Genomic DNA, 12,103 nt, shown 5'->3' with positions numbered 1-12,103 from the left:
CGCAGTACTGAGGACGCACTGCACTGTCGGAGGGGCCATCTTTCGGATGAGACAGCAAACCGAGGCCCTGTCTGCCCTCTCAGGTGGATGTATAAGATCGCCTGGCACTATTTGAAGAAAAGCAGGGTACTTCCCCCAGTCTCTTGATTAACACCTTCATAAAACCAAATGATCTCATTTCTCTTTGTGGGGCCTTGGTGTGCGCAAATTGGCTGTCAAGTTTCCTACATTGCAACAATAACCACGCTTCAAAAGTGCTTCAGCGGCTGTGAAGCGTTTTGGGACATGCTGAGGACATGAAGTTCCTTCTTCCTTTGCTGGTGCTCACGTTCTCGGGGATGTGACGTCCCAGACGGCCGTTACAGTCAGCCTGCGACACGACCTCCAAACAAAGGTGTGCTGAGCTGCCCCTGTGCCTACTCCCTGACAGCATGCTCCATTGCCCACGGTTCTCCCTCTCAGTGATGGGATCTTCAGCCTACCGTTGTTGGGAGAACCCAATGGGCGCAGGAGAGTTAGACGGCCTGTTGGTTGGCTGCGAGCTGTCAGTGCAGACTGAGGCAATGGAACCACAGCAGCTACTGTGGCAGAGTTCTGCCACGCGATGTGCAAGGCCTGACAGAAGTACTCTAGAAGGTCCTCAGTGGGGTGCTTGCTGAGCAATGGGACTTGCTGCCAGTCGTGTGAAAGAAGCATCAATGGCACTGGACCTCCTGTTGCTCTTCAGTTGTCTCAGTTGGTATCGAGGTGAAGGTCCTGCATCCTGTGATGCCAATGCTTCTGCCAGCTCCTAAAACCATCCGCTTCTTTGTCAGCCTTCCATTCAGTTCTGCTCTGACCCATCAGCTCAGTTTTGGCTTCCAGTCTGGTTGAGCTCCCCCCAGTGGATCAGTTGGTAACTGCACCCCTCTGTGTGGAATTGAGCCATACAGACCTGGTATATGCTGAGCCCTGGTATATGCTGAGTTACATGATTGGCCTCAGCACTCCTGGGTTAGTGAGGGGGGAGGAGGGGGGCGAAAGAGTTATCCGAAGTTACCATTCCAGATCATTGGGGAGTCAAGGGTTATGGGGAACAGGCAGGAAAGTGGAGCTGAGACCTGCAATGTATTTGCTTCATGGGTTCTTTGATTAACGATTCAAAGTAACACATTGCTATTAAGAACTAGTTGGTTTATTAGCAAAGGTTTAACAATCACACTACACGTTACCAGTTTATCCACCAGGCTCACAACCACCTGCCCCATCGTGGATCCCTCGAACCCAACTGGCTGGGGTTTTATTGAGTCTTGTGAACAACACGTGACTGGCTAAGCCACTCCCAACTCCACCAGCCTGTGAGCATATTCACAAGGGCATACATTACAAGATCGGATCAGCCATGATCTTATTGAATGGCGGAGCAGCCTCGAGGGGCCATATGGCCTACTCCTGCCCCTATTTCTTATGTTCTTATTGTCCAGTGGTTTCCACTGATACCCGAGTGTCTGTGGTCATTCGGTGACCACACGGAAAACAAACGACACAAGCCTCTCACTGCACCTCCCCTGCCCCTCCACACACTTACCTTCCAGACACAGGGTAATGCTCAGATACGGTAGCACTAAAATGTCTCCTGGGCAACAGGGATTCCGGGATGGGGAGACTGGACCAGGGAATGGTTAAAAACAGACAGGGAGGCATGGCAGTGGGACCCTTCCAGTCAGCCGCTGTCAGTGGGATTGGTCTGTGCTTCAATCGCAGGCCCGCAGATTACTCATGGGTCTGATCTGTAACTGGGAAAACTGAGCAACTCATTCCATTTCTAAAAATTCAGGGTTGGCGCGAGGATTTCAGTAAAGGCAGTGCTGGGCAGGGTGGGGTGAAATGTTCATACTGCGTCCACTTTACCTGTGAAAGCAGGACCAGCATAGATTCTGTCCCTCCAAACAGGGGCTGTGCTGGGAGAACACATTGAACTGTGTAACACCAGGATGAAGTGTTGGTGGTCATGGCTGGTGGGAGCTATAGGTGTTGGATTCAGAACACTGTTCAGCACAACAACGCAGTACAGCCCCGTTAATGCAGTACAACGTCCCAAGGCACTGCATAGGGGCATAATCAGACAAAACATTGACACCAAGACAAGGAAGGAGATATTAGTGTCAGCTGTGGCTCAGTGGGTAGCACTCTCGTCTCTGAGTGGGTTCAAGTCCCCACTCCAGGGACTTGAACATAAAAATCTAGGCTGACACTCCCAGTGCAGTAGTGAGGGAGCGCCGCACTGTTAGAGGTGCTGTCTTTCGGATGAGACATTAAACCAAGGCCCCGTCTACTCTCTCAGGTGAACGTAAAAGATCCCATAGCACTATTTGAAGAGGAGCAGGTGACGACACTACAATAGTACTTAATTGGTTGTAAAGCGCTTTCAGATGTCTGGTGGTCGTGAAAGCCGCTATATAAATGTTTCTTTTTGCTTTTATTAGGGCAGGCGACCAAAAGTTTTGTCAAAGAGGTAGGTTTTAACGAGGATCTTAAAGGAGGCGAAAGAGATGGAGAGACATCAAGAGCTTAGGACCAAGAGTGGGGCGAAGGTTGCGGGGGATGCACAAGGGGTCACAGTTGGAGGAACTTTGGGCCCAAGTTTTGGGCCGCGCCTAGAACGACGCAGCCACGACCTGGATGCCCGTTTTTCGCGCCACAAAGTGCGCCTAAAAAAAACTTACAGATTCTCCAGCTCCCTGCTGGTCCTCTGGAGCCGGGCGCGGCGCAGCACGAGCTGTAGGGGGCGGAGCTAGGTCCCTGCGCTGAAAACAGTGCCGGGACCTCTGCACATGCGCACTACAGTGGGCGCGTGTGTGTAGTAGCTCCAGGCGCCCAAAACTGTGGGAGGGGCCCGAAGCTTGCAGCCCCTAGCCCGGGCCGAAAGGCCTCACTGGGGCTGCGTGCATAAGGCTGCCTCCCACGGCCAGCTCCTGCTTCCTCCCGACCCGACTTGACTCCCACTTCCACCCCCCACCCCCCCGCCCCGCCCGCCCCCAGATCGGATTGGACCTGACCCGCGCTCCCTCCGACCCGACCCGCGCTCCCGACCGACCCAACGCCACCTACCTGTAAATCTGGTGCTGGGGACGGGCCCTACCCGAAGTCTTGGGCCCGGCTGGGCCGGGCCCGTTCAGCCTCCCTCCCCCTTCTCCTTCCTCCCCTTCTCCTTCCCCCTCCCACTTCTCCTTCCCCACCCCCCCTTCTCCTTTCCCCCCTTCTCATTTTCCCCCTTCTCCTTTTCCCCTCTTCTCCTTTCCCCCCTTCTCCTTCCCCCTTTTCCTTTTCCCCCCTCTCCTTCCCCTTCTCCTCCCCCCCTCTTCTCTCCCCCACTTCTCTCCCCCCCACCTCCTTCTCCCCCTTCCCTCCCCCTTCTCCCCATCCCTCCCCCTTCTGTTCCTCCCCCTCTGTCTCCCTCCCTCCCCTCCCCCTGCCCCCCCCTCTCTCCCTCTACCCCCTCCTCCCCCTCCCCTCACTGTCAGAAACACAGACACTGACAGACAGAGAATGAGAGACACACACAGACAGACAGACAGAGAGATAGAGACACTGACAGAGACACACTGGGGGGGGGGGGGGGGGGGCATCCCAGCACGCTGTTGGAGGGCTCCCGGTGCTGCAGTCGGTAAGTAGAAAATTTTTATTTATTGATTTTTTTAAAATTATTTCTTATTAATTTTTTTTGATTGATTTATTGGTTGATTTATTGATGTATTTATCATTTATTATTGATGATGGCTCTTTATTTGTAAAACTGAAGTGTTTAATGTTTGTAAACTTCCCTTTAAACCCCCCCCCCCACCATTCCCTACGCCTGATTTGTAACCTACGCCTGATTTTCTAAAGTGTAGACAAGGTTTTTTCGAGCGTACAAAAATCTTCACTTACTCCATTCTAAGTTAGTTTGGAGTAAGTTTTCACTGCCGAAACTTTGAAAACAGGCGTAAGTGGCCGGACATGCCCCCTTTTGAAAAAAAAATTCTGTTCCAAAGTGAAACTGTTCTCACTGACTAGAACTGGAGCAAACTAAATGCCGAGAATTTGAATTTCTAAGATCTCCGTTCTACACCAGTTGCTCCAAAAAATCAGGAGCAACTCAGGCCGAAACTTGGCCCATAGAGTTGTCGGGGGGTTGTGGGGCTGGAGGAGGTTGCAGAGGTAGGCAGGGGTGAGGTCATGGAGGGCTTGAACACAATGAGAATTTTAAAATTGAGACACATACTGGGAGAGCGTTAAGGTGTGATTGAATTGGATCTTTCCTGAAGTGTGCTTGTACCCTTAGTGACTGTTACTCATTATTAAAAGAAAAGAAGCTGACACCGATGAGGTGAACACTTCCAGCCCCTCTTAAATTGACTGCAAACTGCGAGTGGACCAAAAATGAGATTTGCCGCCACCATGTGGCAAAATCTGCAGATTTTTCAAATTAAATCAGAAATAAGAACATAAATATAAGAACATAAGAAATAGGAGCAAGAATAGGCCATACGGCCCCTCGAGCCTGCTCCGCCATTCAATAAGATCATGGCTGATCCGATCATGGACTCAGCTCCACTTCCCCGCCCGGTCCCCATAACCCCTTATTCCCTTATCGTTTAAGAAACTATCTATTTCTGTCTTAAATCCATTCTGAGGCAGCGAATTCCACAGATTTACAACCCTCAGAGAAAATAAATTTCTCCTCATCTCAGTTTTAAATGGGCAGCTCCTTATTCTAAGATTATGCCCCCTAGTTCTAGTCTCCCCCATCAGTGGAAACATCCTCTCTGCATCCAGTTTATCAAACATCCTCATAATCTTATACGTTTTGATAAAATCACCTCTCATTCTTCTGAACTCCTATGAGTAGAGGCCCAAGCTACTCAACCTTTCCTCATAAGTCAACCCCCTTATCTTCGGAAACAATCTAGTGAACCTTCTCTGAACAGCATCCATAGCAAGTATATCCTTTCGTAAATATGGAAACCAAAACTGCACACAGTATTCCAGGTGTGGCCTCACCAATACCTTATATAGCAAAGCAAGACTTCCCTGCTTTTATACTCCATCCCCTTTGTAATAAAGACCAGGATTCCATTGGCCTTCCTGATCACTTGCTGTACCTGCATAATAGCCTTAATAAAGAGACCTAATACACAAGTTCCCACCAGTTGACTCTGGGGGCCCGAAATTCAGTACCACTGGAAAGCTGGTACTCCCCCACCTTTTTGTGGCCATTAGCGCCAAATTTTTTCTGTGGATGGGCCACCCCATATTCAGCTCCAAAAGTGAACAAATAGGGTCCAGCACTAATGAACCCTTCCAAAGTGGATTTTTTAGTGGTGTGGCTTTCTTAGTGTTATCACCACTGAGAAATTCAGCATGCAGGTAAGGGTCTCTAATGAGCCAGCTGCTCCCGGGCCTTTTTAAAGGCTGGGGTTTGCAGCAAGGCCCTGAGGGGGGAAGGAGTTTGGAAGGATGGCTGGTGTAAGAGGTGCAAGGAAAGCCAACAGGCTCATTGATATGGAGCTGGAGACACTGATGGACGATGTGGAGGACAGAAGAAGAATACTGTTTCCTGATGTGGGGAGACCTGGCAGACCGCCAGTACATAATGCATGGAGGGTGATTGCAGGGGAGGTGTCGGGCACCTCCATATATGTGAGGACGCACCCTCCCAGGAGGGTGCTGGCTATTCTGCACCCGGCCCTTCCAGGGTGGCAATGGGTCAACGTCTCCTAGCTCTGGGGTGATGGGGATCCTCCTCCTCCTCTTCCTGCACCTCCTCCTCCTCCTCCTCCTCAGGTGGTACTGCTGGCTCAGCCTCCAGCGACTGTCCCCTCATGATGGCCAAGTTGTGCAGCATGCGGCAAACCACGACGATGATGGAGACCCATTGAGGAGAATACTGCAAGGTGCCACCAGAGCGGTCCAGGCACCGGAATCTCTGCTTAAGGATGCCTATGCACTGCTCGATGATGCACCTGATGACACAATGAGCGTCATTGTATGCATGCTCTGGCGCTGTCCTGGGATTCCGCAGTGCAGTGAGCAGCCAAGTGGACAGGGGATATCCCTTGTCCCCAAGCAGCCAACCGCAATCCTGATTCGGGCCGGTGAAGAAGGTGGACACACTGGTCTGGCACAGAATGAACGAATCATGGCTGCTGCTCCCTTGCCCACTGCCTGTCTGCACGCTGCTGATGCCGCCCTGCTTCTGACCAGGTGTACCAGGTGTCGCCCTCCCAACACTCCTCCCATCCTCAGGGTGAACCCTGCCAAGCAGGTCTCTGCAGCCCACAGGCCTCCACTAAAGAGTCAGACCTGAAAGTTGTACAAAAATACAGGCGTATGTGCAAACTTCTGAGCAGCACTCAGCAGGTTGAATGGAGCCAAAACAATTAATAAAACTATATGAAAAGCTAAATACAGCGGATGATGGAATCTGAAATAAAAACACTAAAATTAATAAAACTATTTCCCTACCAAAGGGCCCCTATTGCGACAAAACTCCAGCGGTGTCGCGTTCGAGCACCGACTCGAATACCTTGTGGGGGCACTGCCTAAAGAAGCCCTATCTTTTTGTAGATGAATTTCCCTGTCCTGGCCGCTTTTCAGCGGCCCGCCGCTGCTGAGCTCAACACTGGAAACCTACCTTTACAGCAGCTTCACCCCATCGTTTCTGGTGGAAGTGCGCACCGCTCAAACCCCCGTCTCCACCGCCCCCGCCGCCCCCCCCACCCACCTGAATATGGCTCGGGGGGGAAAAGTCACCTGACTTTTTCGATCGACCGCCCAAGTCTTACGGCAGCCGTCCCTTTGGGGACGGTGAATTTCGACCCCTGCATGTTTTTTGAGAAACTTCTAGTGAAAATCACATATCAAAAGTCATTTTATATTTAAATAGGAGTCCAGTTCCCACTTATTTCTATGTTCTGAGGTGTACACTTCAGTGATTACATTTTCTGATGAATTCTGATGCAAAGCAAACATTAAAATTTAAACTATAATTCCACCCGCTGTCCTATCCCCATCTCTCAGGCCTTGCCCCTCTCCCACCCCCTGTCCTATCTCTCTCTCACCCCCTGTCCTTCCCCATCCTATCTCTCTCTCACCCCCTGTCCTTCCCCATCCTATCTCTCTCTCACCCCCTGTCCTTCCCCATCCGATGACAGGCTCCACAAGTGCTGACGCCACTGCACAATGATGGGTGGCTGCAGATGTACGTGATTAAACAGAGAGTAGGCGGTCAGTAAATCACCCCCAATCAGCCCAAAATACAGAAATGGCGGCACTGGCGAGATCCGGCACTGCTGAAACCCTCAGACCGTGGTGGCTCGCAGTTCATTGATGGTGAACCCTTACATTCCTTCATACATTATAAACACTCCTGAGTCACAGCACAGGTTAGATATAGAGTAAAATTGCCTCACCTGGTCCCGATAGGAAATACCTGTTGTGTATGGAGAAAGAGTCAGACTAAACACTGTGTGCTGAGAGATTTGCTTCGTATTGTAACTGGTGGCAATGAACGACTGGGCTATTGCGATGGCTTTACTCAAGGTTGGGGTCTCTACAGTCAAAAGTTTGCGAAGTATGGTTTAGTGGCCAATGCCAAGTACGAAAGTCTCTGAACATGTGCTCCAAATGTCTTTCAAATTCGCAATGTCCTGCAAGGCGTCTTAGCTCGGCGACATAACTTGCCACTTCCTGGCCTTCAGACCTTTTGTAGGTGTAGAACCGGTACCTCGCCATCAGAACGCTTTCCTTCGGGTTCAAATGCTCTCGGACCAGTGTGCACAAATCATCGTACGATTTCTCCGTGGGTTTTGCTGGAGTGAGCAGATTCTTCATGAGGCCAAATATTGTTGCCCCACAGACAGTGAGGAGGAACGCCCTTCGTTTGGCAGCACTCTCTTCCCCATCTAGCTCATTGGCCACGAAGTATTGGCCAAGTCGCTCCACAAAAGTTTCCCAATCATCTCCCTCCAAGAATTTCTCCAGGATGCCCACTGTTCTCTGCATCTTTTGGTTTGCTATCTGTATCTCGTCGCCAGTTGTTGTGTATGGAGAAAAAGTCAGACTGAACACTGTGAGCTCAAGTAAAGTGTGACCTTAGTCTTTTATTGCAGGTCTCCAGAGTGCCTCTCCAGCCTGTGAAGCCTCCTTAAATACCTGTGCTCCCAAGGGATTATGGGATTCCTTGGGACTCCAGGGGATGAGCCCTCTGGTGGCTGTACAGAGTAAATACAAGTTTACATATATAACAACATTCCCCCACCAAAGTCAATAGTGTAACTATTTACAATGTGAGTCGATCTGGGGTCCTTCTTGCCCTGGTTGATCGTCTCAGTGTGAAAACTCGTGTTGTTGAATCATTTGTTGGGCCCCCGCTGGGCTGTTGTGCAGCTGGCCTTGCTGGGCTGCCTGATGTGTTGGGCCCTGCTGGGCTGCTGTGGATGATGGGTTCTGCTTTGTGGTCAACCGTGATGCCGGTTGCCACTGGTGCATATGTTGGGGGATCAAAAAAGGTAGGGTCCAAGGTGGGTTGCTCAGGATAGTCCGTGAATCTGAGTTTGATTTAGTCCAAGTGTTTCCGGTGAATGAGTCCATTTAAAAGTTTGACCTGAAACACCCTGCACCCCTCTTTGGCCACGATAGTACCAGGAAGCCACTTGGGACCTTGTCCATAATTTAATACAAATACAGGATCATTGATTTCAATCTCGCATGACACATTTGTGCTATCATGGTATGCACTTTGTTGAAGCTGTCTGCTCTCTACCTGTTCATGTAGATCAGGGTGAACTAACGAGAGCCTTGTCTTAAGTGCTCTTTTCATGAACAGTTCAGCGGGTGGGATCGCAGTGAGTGAGTGGGGTCTCGTGCCGTAGCTAAGCAGGACTCGGGATAGGCGAGTCTGCAGTGAACCTTCAGTTACTCCCTTCAAGCCTTGCTTGATGGTTTGCACTGCTCTCTCTGCCTGACCATTGGACGCTGGTTTAAACGGGGCAGATGTGACATGTTTGATCCCGTTACGGGTCATGAATTCTTTGAACTCAGCACTGGTAAAACATGGCCCGTTGTCGCCCACCAGGACATCGGGTAGGCCATGTATGGCAAACATGGCCCGCAGGCTTTCAGTAGTGGCAGCGGATGTGCTAGCCGACATTATCTCACATCCAATCCACTTGGAGTAGGCGTCTACAACCACAAGGAATATTTTACGCAAGAACGGGTCTGCCTAGTCGACGTGTACCCTAGACCATGGTTTGGAGGGCCAAGACCATAAACTTAGCGGCGCCTCCCTGGGTACATTGCTTAACTGTGAGCATGTATTACATCTGTGAACGCAGGACTCTAAGTCCGCATCGATAGCAGGCCACCACATGTGGGATCTGGCTATCACTTTCATCATTACGATGCCTGGGTGGGTACTGTGGAGGTCATTGATGAGGGTGTCTCTACTCGATTGTCCCACAGAAGGCAGTGTGCCTATATAGACATTTCATCTTTGTGCCGCAGGATCGCCTTTATCTCTTCCTGCATTTCCACTGGGACACTGGACCAGCTCCCATGAAGCACACAGCTTTTGACTAGAGATAATAAGGGGTCCTGGCTTGTCCAGATTTTGATCTGTCGGGCAGTGACGGGTGATTGCTCACTCTCAAATGCTTCCATAACCATGGCTAGATCTGGGGGCAATGCCAATTCCACCCCCGTGGTGGGCAATGGCAGCCTACTGAGAGCATCGGCGCAGTTTTCTCTGCCTGGCCTGTGGCGGATGGTGTAGTTGTATGCAGACAATGTGAGCGCCCATCTCTGGATGCTGGCCGATGCGTTGGTATTTAGCCCTTTACTCTCGGAGAACAGGGATATAAGTGGCTTATGGTCAGTTTCCAATTCGAATTTTAACCCAAACAGGTACTGATGCATTTTCTTTACCCCATAGATACACACTAATGCTTCTTTCTCAATCATGCTGTAGGCTCTCAGCCTTAGACAGACTCCTGGATGCATAAGCAACTGGTTGCAGTTTCCCAAAATCATTTGCTTGTTGCAATACACACCCGATGTCATATGACGACGCATCACATGCTAGTAGCAAACACTTACATGGATCATACAACACAAGCAATTTGTTTGAGCATAACAATTTTCTCGCTTTTACAAAGGCATTTTGTTGGCTTTTGCCCCAAATCCATTCGTCCCCTGTTCATAGTAAGACATGGAGTGGTTCTAACAGTGTGCTGAGACCCAGTAAGAAGTTACAAAAGTAGTTCAGGAGTCCCAGAAACGACCGCAGCTTCGTCACGTTCTGTGGCCTTGGTGTATTCTCAATTGCCTCTGTCTTCGTGTTGGTGGGCCTGATACTGTCCACCGCAATCCTCCTTCCCAGGAACTCCACTTCAGGTGCCAGGAAAATGCACTTCGAGCATTTTAACCTGAGCCCCACGCGGTTGAGTCGACTAAGAACCTCCTCCAGGTTCTGCAGATGCTCGACTGTGTTCCAACCTGTGATCAAGATGTCGTCCTAGAAGACCACATTGTGCGAGACCGACTTCAGTAAGCTTTCCATGTTTCTCTGGAATATCGCCGCCACCGATCGGATTCCAAATGGGCATCTGTTATAAACAAAAAGACCTTTGTGTGTGTTGATGCAGGTGAGGGCCTTCGATGATTCCTCCAGTTCCTGCGTCATGTAGGCTGAAGTCAGCTCCTGCTTTGTGAACGTCTTTCCTCCCGCCAGAATTGCAAAGAGGGAGTCGACCTTTGGTAGTGGGTATTGGTCCTGCAGGGAGAAATGATTGATAGTTACTTTGTAATCGCCACAGATTCTGACGGTGCCATCTCCCTTGAGGACTGGGGCGATAGGACTGGCCCACTCATTGAACTCGATCGGGGAAATGATGCCCTCTCTTTGCAGCCGGTCTAACTCGATCTCCACCCTCTCTCTCATCATGTACGATACTGCTCTCGTCTTGTGATGAATGGGTCGCGCCCCCGGAATTAGGTGGATCTGCACTTTGGTCCTTGGAATTTCCCGATGCCTGGTTCAAACAGCGAAGGAAATTTGTTTAAGACCTGGACACACGAAGTGTCGTCAGCGGCCGATAGCGTTCGGACATCATTCCAGTTCCAGCATATCTTTCCCTGCCAGCTCCTGCCGAGCAGCGTGGGACCATCGCCCAGTACCACCCAGAGTGGTAGCTTATGCACTGCTCCATTGTAAAAGACCTTTACGGTAGCACTGCTGATTACAGTAATCAGTTCCTTCGTGTAAGTTCTTAGTTTCGTGCAAACTGGAGTTAAGACTGCCCTTGAGGCCTTGTTGCACCACAACCTTTTTGTCTATGATGGACTGGCTCGCACCCGTGCTCAGCTCCATTGAGTTCAACATTCAGCATTATCGGGGGACAATTCGTGGTGAATGTGTGCACCCCATGTACCTCTGCCTCCTCGATCTGAGGCTCTGGTTCGTCGTGATCCTCCGTGGATCTGTCCTCCTCTGCAACATGGTGGTTTGCAGCTCGCCTGCACACTCATTGGCGGTGTCTCATTTTTCCACAGCCTTTGCAAACGTAGTCTTTGAATCAGCATGAATGGAAACGATGATCACCCCCGCAGCGCCAACAACGTGTTAATGGCCTTGCATTCATCACCCTTGATGGTGGACTCTGAGACATCTGCGGACGTGTAGCTGCAGGTATGTGTGACCAGCCCTGTACAGTATGATTTGAAAACAAATCACTTTGTTCACAGTACTTGTAGCAGCACTTGTGTGCTGAGAGATTTTCTTTGTATTGTAACTGGTGGCAATGAACGCCTGGGCTATCGCTATGGCTTTACTCAAGGTTGGGGTCTCTACAGTCAAAAGTTTGTGAAGTATGGTTTCGTGGCCAATGCCAAGTACGAAAAATTCTCTGAGCATGTGCTCCAAATGTCCTTCAAATTCGCAATGTCCTGCAAGGTGTCTTAGCTCGGCGACATAACTCACCACTTCCTGGCCTTCAGACCTTTTGTAGGTGTAGAACCGGTACCTCGCCATCAGAACGCTTTCCTTCGGGTTCAAATTCTCTCGGACCAGTGTGCTCAAATCATC

The sequence above is a fragment of the Pristiophorus japonicus genome, chromosome 14 (assembly GCF_044704955.1).
Source record: "Pristiophorus japonicus isolate sPriJap1 chromosome 14, sPriJap1.hap1, whole genome shotgun sequence".
Classification (NCBI taxonomy): Eukaryota; Metazoa; Chordata; class Chondrichthyes; family Pristiophoridae; genus Pristiophorus; species Pristiophorus japonicus.
This window is presented reverse-complemented; position numbering follows the sequence as displayed.